A 16,359-nucleotide genomic window follows, 5' to 3' on the forward strand; every position below is an offset into this window, starting at 1 on the left:
GCTTAAAGTTACTAAGCAGGAATAGCCAATTTGACTTTTGAGTAGGCCGTGATACTTCTATGATAGCATGAGCCTAGAATTGGGTAATCCTACCTAAAAGTTCCTCCCAATTCTTGCTGCTGATAGAAGTGACCAGCTGGTGCTGAATAGAACTTTATCTGGTTTAAGTGTAAGCGTGAATACATGCACATATGATTGTGTATATTTAACTTCTATGGTTCATTTACACTGTTATCACATCACCTTGATTTATCTGTGAACTGCAGCATTGGTATCTCTTAGAGATACAGTATTTGCTTTATCAGGGAAAGAATATTGTTTCTGAGAACTACAGGAAACTTCTTTTTCGTCTTTTCTGTTCAATTTGTGTGGGAGGATAATTAAGATGATTTGTGAAGGTGTATAGACTGCAATTCCTGGAGTAATGATTTAACCAGTAGTTTTATGTGCAGCTACTGAGGGAAGCTAGGCGGTGGATGAAAGCTGATTTGAGATTAATATATAGGTAAGGTCTAGGTACTGCTGGTAGGTTGAGGAAAATAATTAATAAGCAGTGTGGATACCTTTCAATAACTGTTTCTGTTGTTACTTGATTCCAACACCTATGGATTGTATTGTATTTGTGCTTACTTTTATATTGCATAACAAAAATGCAAAATTGCATTCAGAACTGTTTTCTGCTATCAGAGTCTGTCTGGGAAAAAAATTGTATTTAATCTGTGTATGTATTTGATGTTTTTTGTTTGTCACTTCTCACATATGCAGATATTTGCTATTGTAACCTTTATTGCTGTTATCTTGTCTTTTATTTCTCTTTTAACAGAGGCTGTAAGTAATTGCTGAGGTTTAGGCTATTGCAAAGTGAAGCAGCAGTGTGTGTGCAAGACCATAGCTGTAGACGATGCATACAGATAGTAATGATATATGTGCCTAGGTTCTTTTTGATCCATAAAGAGTTAATTATTTAAGGTCTTTTTACTCAAAACTGCCTTTATTTTCATGTCGTATTTCACATTTGATCTAATCTATTATCTCCACAAAAATCAGTTTTGCATTTTATTAGAATGAAAAGATCAAATAAGTGCTTCCCCCCCCCCCAAAAGATCTTGCATTTGAAAACACTTTCTTGGATAAAGTTTTTTTTCACAAGAAAATAAGAAATATTCCATAGCTGTGTTTTTTTTAATGATGTAGTTATGCTATACTCATAAAAAGTACATAGTACTTTTTATTGTATGTATAATATATGAGTTATGTTAAATGTATCTAATAAATGCTTTATAGATTGGTAGAACCTGTTAACTTGGAAAACTCATATAATTTCTTTTGAGCTTCAGCCTTTTTCCTTTTTTTTTTGATCTGTTGTTTTTTTAAACAGCAAACAAATATTGAAATAACCTAAGTCTAAAGGGAATGAGAAAGATGCCTTACCAATATATAGAATCATAGAACGGTAAGGTTGGAAGGGACCTCTGGAGGTCATCTAGTCCAACCCTCAACGTAGCCCATACGGGAATTGAACCCATGAGCTGGGCATTAGCAGCACCCTGCTCTAACCAGCTGAGCTAAACCTGCCCCTGATATTGTTTGACCAACAAAGATCAGGACATAGTTAATTACAGGGTGATTCAATTGAAATTGATCTCAGTGATGCTATGTTTTAATCAGATTGGTCTTTCCTAGAGGTATTCATTGTAACTCATGTTAACTATATTAAAAATGGTTAATGAATCAAAAAAGTGTCAGTAAATGCAGACCTGTCAAACTATAGGTAAGATTCCATTAAGGCTGTATAGGGGGCTTTCTTGGTCATTGTCTTTGCTAATTCTTGAGTGGAATATATTACTTGTAAATCTGTTAAACGTCGCAGTTCTAATGGTGTAGCAGCTTAACGTTGGGAAGAGATTGATGACTGCTAAGTTGTTTAGTAAATTTAACTTATCTGAAGGTATGGCCAAATACGTGATCTCAAGTCTAGAGGCGAAAACTGTAGATCACACAAGTTAGAGGCAGTATTTTGGAATAAAACAACAGTAGGAGGGATTTAAGGGAAGTAATATTACTGTACTATACATTATTAATAGTCTGTGGTAGGCATATTATGTCTAGATCTGATGTCTAGTCTTCAGAAATAATGTAAGGAAATAAGGAGTTTAGAAAAGAGCCATAAGAATCAAAGTCTGGGAAAGTGTATCTCATTTTAGAGATTTAAGAAGTCTATTTTATTGAGGTGTTATTCTAGAGAAGATTTAAATATTTGTACTTTAAGTCTGATGAAAGGATGTTGCAGGGAGCAGAAGCCAGACTTCTTTGGTAACCAACTAGTTGAACAATTTATCAAAGTCTTTTATTCTCTCTCATTTAATGTGTTTTAAGTCACATGGATGGCTTCAGTAAAAGATATGCCATACTGTGGACAATTCAATGCAAAATCTAGGAAAGAGTTTCCATAATCACTGAATTTCAGTGATCTATCCGCAGGATGTCAGATTATTGGAGACAGTATTAATAGTACATTGTGTATAAAGAGATTTTCCAAAGAGGAGGATAATTTTTTTCTTGCTACACTCTTTGCAAGTACCTACTAAAGTGTCCGGTCTGCTTTTGTCCATCTCCAGGAATGGAGATTCCATGATCTCTGTCAGCAACCTATTCCAGAGTTTGACATCCTCATTGCAAAACTTTATTTCTTTTTTTTTCTTTATTAAGCTGGCATTTCTCATCTTCCGATTTGTGTCCATTGCCCATTGTCTTTCCATTCTGCAGAAAAAAAATGCAAGCCCATGTGGAGAGTAATTGCAGGAGTACCTCTGTGTGTACTGTAGCTGCATAGAAGAAAGCCGAGAAAGAGATGAAAAGTTGAATGGTGAAGTGACTTCCACCAGGAGGTGAAAAAGGAAAAACTAAAATGCTGAGATTGCTGTCCATGCCTTTCTCTTTGTGATGCAGTTTCATGCTATCCCTATTTGGAATACATCAGGAACATTATTACCTTGTGAATGACGGAGGATTTTTCTCAAGACTGAGAAGAAGATACCACAGTAACATCTGTGAAAACAAATTCACTAAAGGGGGTATACTAGAGGATATAGACTCTTAGAGAAAGCAAGTAGACTTTTAATACCAACACAAGGTCTGAAGAAAGAGTGGGTGAAAGAGGGTCAGGGAGGTAGCATGTATTTATTGTTATTACATTCTTGTAGAGACCTGATGTACCTCCTCTCCTGCAACTTCTCTCAGTTGTCACTCTGAGTATGTAATAAGGAAACAAGAGAATTAGCAAAGCATCTTAAAAACCTCGTTGACCATAAAAAACCCATGGAATTGTTTATAAGCTATTGTGTTCTGTCAACAAGTTAGAATTTCTGTTTATGTATTAATGAATCAATTAATTGCAAACATAAATATGTTGAAACCAAGTCTAAAGAAATAAAATGCACTAGAAATCTAAAATACTCTTTGTAAGGCAAATAATAACTAGCTGACCAAACTGACAGATTTTTAAGCCAGATTTGGAAGGTAGTGTAGCAGTCTGAACAGTACAGAAGGCGTTTCTTGGTTTCCTTCTTATGCTGATTCAGAACAGCACAGAGCAGGTGCCTTTATATGCCTTCATTGTCCTCAGAGTCATACAGCAGCCGTAGCCATTCCTGCCTCTAAAATTTTAGCAATCACTGCAGTATTTCTACATTTGTACCCTCAGGTACTCAACAGTTTACTCAGCAGCCTTTCTGTAGCTGTGATAAGTAGTGTACAGTTCTCCTGAGAGTGCTGGCAGACCACTCCTGAAATCTCTAATTCCAAGAGATCCTCATAGGAAAAGTGTAATGGTACTCCCCCTATCCCCCCTTATTTAATGTGGTGAATGTAATAAATCTGTGCTTTCCGTCAGTGACCTTTGGTTGAGGGAGAAGATGCCTGAAAGACTGATCTTGAATAGGAAAGGAAGAAATAACTTAGGAGTTATTTTCTGAGCTTCTCTTACGGTAAAAAGAAAATGGCCGGCAAGCAGAGACTAGAGGCACGATACATTAGAAACATTGCAATAGGACTTTTCAGTAGAATGTCAGTGCTGGAAAAAAGGAAGAGGAATTGACATTTGCTTGGAATATAGAACTAGGACTTCATTTTATTTCTCGGGGAGCCAGCATGTTACAGAATATTGCAGAGCAATCCCAGTTCGGTTCTCAGTACCACGCTCCCCTCTGCCAACATTTATCAACATAGCCTTGCTCTTACCAGATTCAACATTTTTGTGGCAACATTTTTTACCCTTTGTCTCGAAAGATTGTGTAAAATACATTTTGTAACAGTAACAAGAATACTTAAGACTGTGAGATCCAGCCCAGTCTTAAGGCATTACCAGTTACTTTTCAGTCAATCAGATGTGTATTCAAGAGCTGTGGTGCACCTTTTTACGCAGTAGTAATCCTTTTTCATCTTTGGATATTGTGCGATATTGTCCATATTGTGGGTATGACAGGCTAAAGGTAGCATGCTTCAGCATGAATATTGGCATTACAATTCTGCCACTGAATACAGGCCTTTCTTGGCAAACTGTCATTTGGTTTTCAGAAAGTACTGTTTTAAAAGACTCTTCTTTTTGGATTTTCCTGCCCAACCATATTAATATTATTGACATTCTTTTTCCTGGAAATGATTAAATCTTTTTCTTTCATGCTTAAGATTGGCTTGGGAAAGCAGAACTGGCAGGTCTCTTTCCTTGATCTAACATATTGTAGAAATTTCCTGGTCTTAAAATGTTCTTTTTTCTCGCATGCTGTAGTTGCGGTGCTGTGCAGGAAGTTATGCTTTTACTGGCCTTTTATATGTGATGATAGCTATTTACTTTAGATTTCCAATATCCAACTGATTGTCTGGTGACTGCTAGTCTGGGATTGAAAGCTTCCAGCAGGTATTCATTCCCTTTTGCCCTACTGTCAAATTACTTAGATTTTGTTGTCAGTAGTATTATGTGACAGTCATATTTGGCATGAAGGTCCATGAATGTAATCTTCTTTGTCTGAAGGATGTGAGAAGATTGCTGACTGTCCTGTAACTGTAACAGTGACTGATCTTATAACTTGGTGCTTTTTTTCACAGGCCCAAAAGTACCACTCAGCACAGTGCAGCTGGTCTGTGAATACTTGCAGCAGTTGGTGACTTTAATGCACCATCTGTATCATGCATCCTTTCTCCTTGATTATCTCATCTTCATTTCAGCATGCTTTAGTAGTTGTAGAAGTCAAGCAAATATGGAAAAATTGTGTGTGCTGTTGTTATGTACATAACACTCAACTGATTTGAGAAGGATTTGTGTTTCTTCTGGAGGATGGCAAAATGATTAAGAACTGGTGTGGTGAACCATAGGTTCTTAAGTCATTTGGATTAAAATATTTTTGTGTTTATTTCCTTATTTCTGACTAAAACTTTGGTGCTTTACATTCAGATTAAAGGTGTTTACACTAATTTTGTCCCACTGGTTTCATTCAAACAATTTTTCCAGCTGTATTCAGTCTGCTATTTTCCATATTTTACCATTTTAGAGTGATGTTGTCTGTTTTTCCAAGGATATCCTAGAAAACAACGTTAAGCATACCTGGACTCTCTCAGCTTTTCAGTTAATTACTGTGGCTATTAATTACCAGGTAATTCTTAAAGAAGCTGTTTTATGATATGAAATGATTTGTATGACAAACCTGTATTACTAAGTCCTGTTGGAGAGGTAAAGTTAATGCTGATGCATCTGAAATTATTTTATACAAACAGAAAATTGAATGCACTACTTCAGTGCTTTACAGTAAGTTTGGAGTGATGAGTTTTTGAAGACTGCTTCTGTTCTGGAACATGCACCTAGAGTCAAAAGTGCTCAATAATAGCATGAACATGTAATTTGAGCATTCCACGAAATCACTACGTCAGGAGTATTCAACCAATCCCTACTTTCTCAGCTAGTAGCTTATATTCTTTAGGCTTTGCTACTCAGTGCATTAAAAGTATTCCAGGGAATGTCTCTAGGATGCAAGCAGTGTAAACTAATCTCTGAGTCTGAGAACATTTTACAGCAACATGTTAATATTAGAAGGGATTATCATTTAGATGGCTCACTAGAGCAGGGACCATAACATGAAGCAAGGCTAAGGAAAAGGAAAACTGAGGCTCTATTCAGAAAATTACTAGAATGCAATTCATTCATTCTAGTGGCTTCAGGGAGAATCTTAATAACATAAGCTCTCCCATCCCCTCAGTCTACTTGTCTTTTCTTCCACATGCCTTTTGGAGCAGGGATCTTTCAGGTCTGAGCTTTGCAAATCCCTCAGATTTGTCTGCCCTTGTGGCTTTTTCCCATTTCTTTTCTAATTGCTTTGTATCAAAGGACTACTCATTGTCTGCATTTCATTTATTCCTTTGCATTTACTCTTTGATGGTTTAGTAAGTGGTTGTAAACAAATAATCTGGAGATGGAGCTGATGGCAGAGAGTATGAGATTTCCTGTTGCATACAGAATAATCATTTTGTTCTGTATGATTTTCTAAAATCTGTGGAACTTTTCCAGTTCTGTATGTACTGAGGCTCAAAACGGTCTTTAAAGAAGCACTAGAAGAAATATTTGGCTGATAATTTCATAGAGAAAATGAATAGAACACTTTTGCAAATTAGTACTTCTGTACATGTATGCACCCTCCTAATCTCCTTTTCCTGCAAACACTCACCAGGTCATTGCCAGCTACTTCTGTTAGGATCTTGTGTTTCAAAATGGTCTTAATCTCTACTGTTTCTTTAGTGACCTTCTCTTGAAACATGTATATGTGTGTATACACACAACTACTATTCTCTCCTTCCCTTTTTTGAATTTTGACTCTGAATTATTTTTTATCAGGAAGAGTATTAATATGCTTTATCTTGCTTTCTATTTTGTATACAACTACAGTATATTTTCTGAATGTAATTTATTCTGTTATGATGAGCAATCAAGTGTCTCATTCATATGGAATGATTATTACTCTCAGTGCCAACTTCTTGTGGGCCTCTCTAACATAGAGTGGGAGTGAGGAAAGTTAGAAGTGAATACATAGCGAAATTTGGGAGGACACTTTCCTGTGGTTAGGTAACGCATTAAAAAAAAATAATCTGAATGGTACTAAATGAATCTGCACATGTAGAAGTTCATGAGGAAATGGGTGTGTGTATTAGTCACAACAGTGTGTGAAAACTTTTTTGAATACTACATGGAAAGACTAAAATATAGATGTTTTACTCTCCATAAACATAAAGTTGAAGTTAGTAGAAAAGTAATTTTTCGTCATCCTCCTGCCCCCCCGCAGTTGTTCTGTATTTGACTAATACAATTGTGTGTGCACTTACATAGCAATCAGCAAATTTTTCAGTTTAGTTCGATTTTTTTCTAATCCAGGTTTAGCATGTGTCAAAATACTGTTTCAGGTTCTTTTCTGGTTCAAGGAAAAATAAGAGTTTAAATGAATTTTTAGACAGAGTTAAATTCAACCCACTGTATTAAAGATATAATTCAAAAACAGAGGCCTTGAATATTCCCATTTTTTTGGTTATGATATTAATATGTATTATTTACAAAAAAGAACTGTGGCACATAATTTTATCTAGCAGTTGTTGCTGTTTATTGCATATATAATTTATCTTTTTGTATATTGTAATGTGAATTCTTTCTTTAAAAGCCCGTTCCAAGTTTTGATAACAAATAACTGTTTTTATATTTGTGCATAACTGAGTGTTGTTTTTTTTTAACTCATTCTTATTTAATAATCTAAAACAAATGAAAACATTCTTCAGTGTTTATAGGTCTGGCTGGCAGTACCCTGTTTTCTTTTCTTTCTTTCTTTCCTTCTTTCTTTTTTTCTTTTTTTTTTCTTTTTTTTTTTTTTTTTTTTTTTTTTTGCTAGCATGAGGATCTTTTAAAGTTTGGAGAATTTTCACAAGTATATTAAAAGCAAATCAACACAGTGCTTTTTAAAAAATATTGGAGTTGACTTTTTGTTCACCCATTGCTAATTGAGATGCCCTTTTACCATCACTACTAGAGAAAGCAAGGTGTACTATCTGTTTAAACTGTATATTCCATTGCACATGTGTATTTTAAACTTTAAGTGCTTGTGTGTGATGGAAATAAATGAAAAAAATAAATATCCCCAAACCCAAGGTTGTGTATGTGGTGTGTTTTTTTTTGTTTTGTTTTTTTTAAGGTTGATAGGCATTGGATCTGTAATATTTTGTTTATCTCCAGAGCTGCCCATGCAAATCAAAGTGAGATAAACTCAGATATTCAATCTGCATAAACTACCTTCCATTCTTTGTTATGTAGTGAGTTTTCCCCACAGAAATCTTAAAAGGTGTATTCATAACTATTAAGACCATTTATAAGTGAGGGTGCATAAAGTTACAAGGTACTACTTGTTTTAATTTTTTTAATGAATCAGTTAAACAGGAGAAAAATTTATACGGTATCATATTTCTGTGAAATAACAATTGACAGTTTACAATACTAAATTATTTGCTTACCACTTTCTTCTTTTTTTTTCCCAATGAAAACCAAAAATATCCTGCCAAACATTCAGTATTTGAGAATAAGTTTCTAAAAATCCTTCATTAATAAAAATACCTTGGGCTTTTATGGCAGTAGACTGCCATAATGCTGCATGAATTTTCTCGTAATGCATGGTCACATTTCGATTCATTCTTTTTCCCGCTGTGTTGCTGTCTTTAATACTGATTTGAAGTGTATTTAGTAAATAAAGAGATAGTGATATTGATCTGGCTGTCATATTGAGGTAGCTTCTTTTTGTTCTTGCTTTTTTTAAGAAAGCTTAAATCAGTTTTGATCTCCTGGTGTATGGATGCTGATATCCATCAGCAGTTACACTGTGATCATCAGTATTCAGAAGTGTAGTTACAGGACCAGGAGACAAAATATTGTGTATTACACTATGAAGCATTGCAGTGACCGTAGTAAAAGAGTTAACATCTATGTGTGTTGAGGTGTAAAAGTAGGCGTTGTGGCAGTTGTAGGAAAGATACCAGTGACAGAAGCGGTTAGCCGGGCCACTGTAAAGAGACATAAACAAGCACAGCATTCCTGTTTAACCTAGGTGCTATAGTTTAGTGAAGGAGCTTAGCACTCCGATTTTGTTCTGAATTTAAAAAGAAATGTTTTCGTAGAATTGTGACACATTTTCTGAAAGTAACTCAGGTTATGAGGGTTCCCATTTCTCTCGAATAAGTTGAACTACATAAAGGGAAAGATTAAAATTCTGCTTCAAATAAATTGAGGTGGCACCTACTAACAGTTTTAAAGTTATTTATGTAGTATTAATCGACAACTAAAACAGTATTATTTCCTGTGTTTCCTCTGGCTTAAGTAATGCCAGAACTTTTTTTTTTCTCCAGAGGAACTGAGCATTATAGTACTGGTTAGTGTCAGTTGAGGTTGTGTTAGCTCAGCATCTCAAAAACTGAATCCAATTCACAAATACTTTTGTGTTCTATGTTCAGATTGTTATTTTTGATTTCAGGTTGCTGCTCTTATGAAAAATACAAAAATAGCAGATGTATCTGGTCCAGACTCTGAGGAAACTGAAATTCTCCTGGCCTTCCATAGAAGAACACCAAAAGAGAGAGTTAGGATTGCATCTGAGGTACTGTAATAGTATGCTTACATACTTAATTCTGATGTTTTTATGTATACAGGTTGACAATAAGAAGGTTGTAAAATACAATTAATTCAGAATTTTTGTGGCTGTTTTATTGTTTCTTTACAAAAAGGTACACAACTGTGGAAGGCGAAAGCTACCAGAGAGCTGGTATATCTGAAAAAATCAATCTAATATAAACATTCATTTTTAAAGAAAGAATTGCAGTACCTGTAAAGTTGATACTATTGTGTTAAAACTGTGGTGAGGGACAGGGAGTGGGAAGGAAATTGCGCTTGCCTCTACTTACCATCACTAATAGTAGTTGACTGATTTTCAGTTTTTGGTTCTCCATTTAGTGAATTTCTGGGATATATGAATAGCAGACATCAATAATTTTTTAGAATCTAAATTACATTGTGTTCCCTGAAATTCTAAAACAAGTTTGAGTGTCTTTTTTTTTTTCCTGACAGACATGAAATATAATACTTTATGATTACTTAGAATTTAAATGAAGCCTGTGGGTTTTGGTATTTTGGTAGTCTCCATTCTCCACTCTGTATAACATGATTAGTAAATAGACCAGGCACCAGTGCACTGAGAATGTAGTGTTGATCTTTTGTGTTCCCCCCCACCCCAGTATGTAAATTTAAGCTAGTAAATTGTTTATTTAACATCACCTGCACAAATATATATATAAATATAAAAGGCAAAAAGAAACTCTTCCAACTTGATGACTGACCATGTCTCTGAGCAGTTTAAAAATAACTTTGTTGCAAAATGAATATATATGAAATTGTTTAGGTAGACAGGGGTTCTGTTTTCTTCATTTCTGAGAAGACTTGTGTATTGATTTGCAGCTGACATTTTTGAGTGTTTATGGATGCCTCTATAGATGCCAATTACAGGATCAAGATATAAGTAAGGAATGTGAAGCAGGAACAATAAGAAGGGCTGAATTATACCAGCAGCAGTAAGCGATACAGATGTTTCACTGTTCTGCCCTGTGAGCACAGCTGTATTTATTACACTGAATGAGCCTGTTCTGAAAAGTGCAATCTGCCTTTGTTTTAGATAGTAAGTGTGTACATGAGAATGTTGTGAATGGATTTGTGGAACATGAATGGGACATGAACAGAAAGTGTTAACATACACAGATCTCATTAGGATATAAAAATCACAGAAAAATATGTTTAGCTCTTAGAAGTCAGGAGATCAACTAACCTACCCTTCTTGGTTGAACATGAGATATTTATGCTTTTTTTTTTTTTTTTGTTGCTTAATAGAAAAGGTGTTTGATTCATCTACAAGGGTCTGAATGTGTATAGCTAGGCCATTTTTAAGTTGACTGTAGGAACTTTTTGGGAAGAAATGGAAACTGCCTAATGACTTTTTGAAGCATCACCTAATATATTATAATTTTGGTATTGTTTCTATAGTACTTACTGTTTTAAGTTTGCTTGTGTGTTTCAGTGTGTTCTGATTTAGACTCAAAGGACATAATAATATACTCGATGGAAACAATTACAAATTCTGTTTGATTTTCGTTTTCTGAATAGCCTACTTTTCAAAATCCTTAACTGAGATTGTCCTATTAATTCCGATTTCCAGAGAAGAGCCTAGTAATTACTGCAAATACAAAAATTATTATTGGGATTTTCCGGTCAATTTGCTATAAAAACTGGCTAGCCTGTCAGATTAGAACAAAGTTACCAGACCAAATATGTCTTGTCACATTTTTTTTCCATATAAGGACTAAAACTTACTTACTATGAGTAAGATGTCTTTATTTTTGTAGAAATATGTATTTCATGTTTTATTTTGCCATCCAAAAAACTTTTACAACATTTCTATTGTAAAAATACTTAAACTGTGAGATATCATTCTCTGTTTTTATATCACAGTGATCACACATTGTAGTTTCTTTTTTCTATGATTTACTGATTCTTTTCACAAAAATCAAGAGTGAAAGAACATGACATGAAAAGTAAATTTTATCTTCTCTACTAGCTTCTAATTTTTTTAGGCAGTGGCACAATAAGAGTTACTTTTGCAAAAAAAGCCCCTAAATTCTATGGCAGACCTGTTGTGTATGTGCAGAATTCTACTCTTTCTTTCCATATCCAAATGCATATACATTCACTATGTATCATTACCACCATGAATTATAGCACCTTTCTGATTAGCTTTGCAATCATTTTAATAAAAATAGTTTTCCTACCTATGGCGTTTCAGATGTTCATGATTATTATGTTTGCTGTCTTGAAGACTGTAAGAACAACTTTACCAAAACTCTATCAGAAAACTGTGTTGATTCTTTTTATATATTGGTGCAATTTCTTTCACTTCTGTTCTTCCCATATCCAAATATATTGATCCAAACAGAACCAGTCAATGGTAAAGTTTGTTTGATCTGAACTTTTGTCTGAAAAATTCATTTCAAAATTCTGTTTGGTTCACTTTCTTGTCCTCAGTTGTCAGCACCAGCTGTTTGTGAAATAAGTGTAAGAAAGTAGCCAGGCCTGTGGTGGCATTTCTGTCTGATGTTTCCAGCTTACTTTCTCAGCTTCTGGTACCTTTCTGAGACAGATGCAGCATATCACTGGATGGATTTTTCTTGCAAGAATTGTTTTAATCAGTTTTTGAATATATGCACATTTTGCCCTTAAACACATCCCAATTACACTGAATTTCATAATTTAATAGTGCTTTCTGAAAATCTAAATATATGACATCAACCAGATCTCCCTTAATTTCATGCTAGTTTAATTGTTCACAAAACCTTGTCAATATATGAGGCATAACTTCTCTCAGAAAATACTACACTCTTTTCTGTCATATTGTATATATCTATGTGCCTAGTATTTCTAATCTATGTTGTAATTTCCTGTAATTTACCTGATGTGGAAGTCATACCTACTAATCTCTTATTTCCTAGGTCTTCCCTAGCATTTTTTTCAAAAATTGATAATCAAATTCGTTTCCCATGTTATGGAGTCTGTTTTCAGTGATAAGAGAATGTGAAGCTCCCAGCTGTTATATATAACTTTTTTGAGTTCCATTATATTAGATGTGTGGGTGCAGTTTTTGCAGTCTGCCTCTGTTTGGTCTGTCTGTGACACAAGGAGCAAAAAGCTGGTCATTATAGTCTTTTATAAAGCAGCTTAAATTGTTGTCCAGGGATGACTTTTCTGCTACTTCATGTGTTGTTTCTGGGAGTGGATGTGAACTTCAATCACAAGCTCCTTCCCAGCATTTTCTAAGACTTTAGTTTAGTCATAAAAGCCCATCATTGCACTCGGCAGTCGAGATACCATAGGACCTTTGCAACCATTAAACACTCATTTATGTATATGTGTGATAATTTCTATCTCACTGTTATAATCTGCCAACTTCTATCCTTTAGGCTCCCAGTCCTCAAAGGTTTACTCTCCTTGTAAGAAGAATGGAGATATCATCTACTTGTAGATTTATGGGACCATTTCTTCCCTCTTCATTTTTTCTTCCTTCTCGTTGCCCCTTGAGCTGTGAGCCTGGAGATGGGGTTGCTCAAGATATATTTAAAAGCTGTTCAGTGTACTTCTCTACTGATCTGACATCTTCTGATTTTAGCAAAACTAGCTTTGAAAAACAGTACTTAATTTCTGAGTAGCTTAGAACAGATGATGCAGTGTGCAATGATTGGGGCATCACTGGGAAGCCCCTACCCTTTGCTTAGTTTCTGCTGCCATTTATGTTTTAATTGCACTTTGATGTGTTGTTTTTTTTCAGAATAGGCATTTGACTGATTTTTATTTTTTTCTTCCTTCAGTGGTGCCTTTTTTTCTTAACATCTTCAGGAATAGAGATGTAGATCCTTTATCCTCCTCCTTCCAAATGGAGCTGAATTCTAATGCCATTAAAAGTCCCCTTTACCTTTCTAGATCATTCTGTCCTGGGACTCTCTTTGCTTGAGGAAAAATCTGTCAAACTTGTGCAGGATTTATTTAACTGTGGCCTGGCCTTAGCCAGGCTCTTCAGCAAAGTTGCTGCTAGTTTAGAGGGAGGTGACCCATGCAGGAGGTTCCTCAGAACCATGGAGAGCTCTTGAAAGACCAGCGCTCGGGCTAATGGGCACCTTTTAGTTTTTCTTCATGTAACTGTTAAAATTAGGCTGAACAATTCAGAAATGAAAGAAGCTGAATGGAAGGGCTAAAAAATTACACTGAAAGTAAAGATAGTATCTTATGTAAAACAAAAGATTAGATGAAAGGAGTGTAATTTGCAAGTTCTAGGAATTGTGGGATGGCACTGGAGGACTACTAAATACAAGTATAGCTGACCATGATATAGCCACATATTCATTGCAGAAGTGAACAAGGCATTCACCACTAAATAAAATCTTACTTTTCTCCCAAATAATGAGTCCATATGCAATGATTCTGTAAGTTTAATGTAAGTTTAACTATCCACTTTATTTGTGGATAATACTGTAAACTTGCCTAGTAAAAAGTAAGACAAACACATGATTCTAGGTTTTGCTTAAAGTTTGACCTTTTCTAAAAAGCGTATTTCAAACCCCAAATTATTCTCTTTTTTACCATTCTGAAAAACTTATATGAGATTTCACTAGAATAGCTGTGAGAAAATAAACAGTTTTAGCCTTTTGTACAATACAGTGTTCATATTGATTTAATAACTACAGATTTTATATAACAAATGAAGTAGTCTTAGAACATTTAGTTTACAAAATATTCTTCTTAAAAAGTACAAACAACTGTTTCGTTTGTTTCTATTGATAATGTGATATACAGAAAATGTTCTTGTATGTTGTGGAAAATAGCTCACTAGGACAAAAACCTGATTGCTTCTAGTACTATGAATTAGTGATATTATAAACATAGGTGGGAAATTTGATTAGCAGTCTGATCTTAATACTTGACATAAATAGAATTAAACAAAAAACTAAATACCTTCAAAAGTGTTTAAAACTCAACGATTTTAAAGCTAATCTGTTGTTTTCCTTTAATGACATGTTGTGTTAGTTTTCAGAGGAAAAGCTCTTGGCAACTTTATCTGAGATTTTGAATTGGCAACTTTTAGTGTTTTTGATAAGTCACTCACTATTTTGATAAGTACTTTGAGTGTTTCAGTTCTTTGATTTTTTTATATTAAAAATGTGCACAGATCCACAGTGCATTTGTGTATGGTGATAGCTGGGATCAAATGTGGGAAGGAGCCTAGTTTTGTAGCATGAAGCTATGTGAAAGCTGTAAAGCAGTGTAAGTTAGATAATATGAAACTCTGTGCTGGTGTAGGTAAATTGCTTTGCATACTTGAATTAGGTCATTAGTTATAGATTAGCTATACTTACTATGCTTTGTACTGTGTAGGTTTCAGTGTCCTAAAGTAAAAGCTTTTTATCTATGAAAATAGAAAGACATTTATAAGAAAATCAGAGTGCTGAGGGAAATGCTTACAGGTTAAGATACATGTATTGTGGTCTAGTAGGATCAAACTTAGCTCAAATACTTGTTTATCCCGTCAATATTAGTATTTATTGTCTTCCATTTTTTTTGTTCTTAGTAAAAAAAAAAAATGCAGAAAACAGTTCAGTTTAAATTAGAAAATGGTGATACAAAATGAATCTATGTTTATTTTAATAGAGATCACTTTAGACATTTTCTTCCTGATGCAGACCACTCAAAATCATATTCTAAGATTTCTGTTACTTGGTTTTCAAATCATCTAGTCTCTGAACCTTCCATGTGTAATGAGGGAGGCTCATTTCTGTGACTCCTTTCCCAGCTTCTGATTACTGTATAGCTTTAGCTACACTTAAAGTTTGCAAAACCTCCTGGTTGCAAGTAGCGCTCCAGTTCTCTTCTGGCTGCCAAGTGTATGCGTTTTGCATAGCAGTTGCAAACTTGGCAGCTCTTTCAGCTTGATTTATAGATGTGCACCTGAGTTGTGGACAGGCTGCAGTTAAGTTTCTCGACTGTTACATATCACTGATGCCAGTCAAGAGCAGACAGATCCCACCTCTACTCTTGCTTCTGGTGTTTGCAGCCATTATAGAAGGATGTGGGGAAGCTGATGAAAGAGAAGATTCAGTGGAAAGTTTCAGCAGCAACATGGATTGAAATATCAAATACCAGTTAAAGGTTGTCCATCTTTTTTCTCCTGCTCTGCACCTCATCCAAGGTATTCAGATTATGCTGCCGATAGCAAACTGCACTTTCCACAAGCAGCATCCCTGTCTCTCACCAGTATCTCTAATTTCTGCTTCCAACAAGCGTCTGTTCCTAGCAGTCAGTAACTTGAACATGAGCTACTTTAATTTGTCAGTGCTTGTGAACCTACAGACGTTCATCAGCACCTCCAAGCACTGTGCGGTTTTCACCTCCCTTGGTATCCCTGAATACACAGTTGCTGCTGTAATTCTTTATTCTTTTCCTTAGGCTTTTCTACCAAACTTATTTCCCTTCCATTTTTCTCCATTCCTTCCTGCAACTGCCTAGCAATGGCTACAGTTTTATTCAACTTTATTTCTACCACTAGTTGTAATGGCCATAAGATGACGTTAATGATTCTATGCAATTTATTGTATTACGTCTTTTATGTAATTCACACAAAGCTTCTTATGCTGCTGGTCAAGGATTTTTACATATACTTTTGTCTCTTGACATGTCTTTTCTTATATTATAAAATAGCTTTA

At 34.9% G+C, this 16,359-nt stretch overlaps 1 protein-coding gene across 5 annotated transcripts in view; it reads left to right on the forward strand.

Annotated features, from left to right (window-relative positions):
- FUT8 (fucosyltransferase 8) overlaps positions 1 to 16,359 on the forward strand; it is a 122,312-nt gene that overhangs the window by 22,189 nt on the left and 83,764 nt on the right. For all 5 annotated transcript variants that reach the window (XM_062577377.1, XM_062577378.1, XM_062577376.1 and 2 more), the window contains exon 2: positions 9,546 to 9,668. The gene's annotated coding sequence lies outside the window, so the exon portion shown is untranslated. The remainder of the gene's footprint in view (positions 1 to 9,545; positions 9,669 to 16,359) is intronic.

The sequence above is a fragment of the Rhea pennata genome, chromosome 5, assembly GCF_028389875.1.
Source record: "Rhea pennata isolate bPtePen1 chromosome 5, bPtePen1.pri, whole genome shotgun sequence".
Lineage (NCBI taxonomy): Eukaryota > Metazoa > Chordata > Aves > Rheiformes > Rheidae > Rhea > Rhea pennata.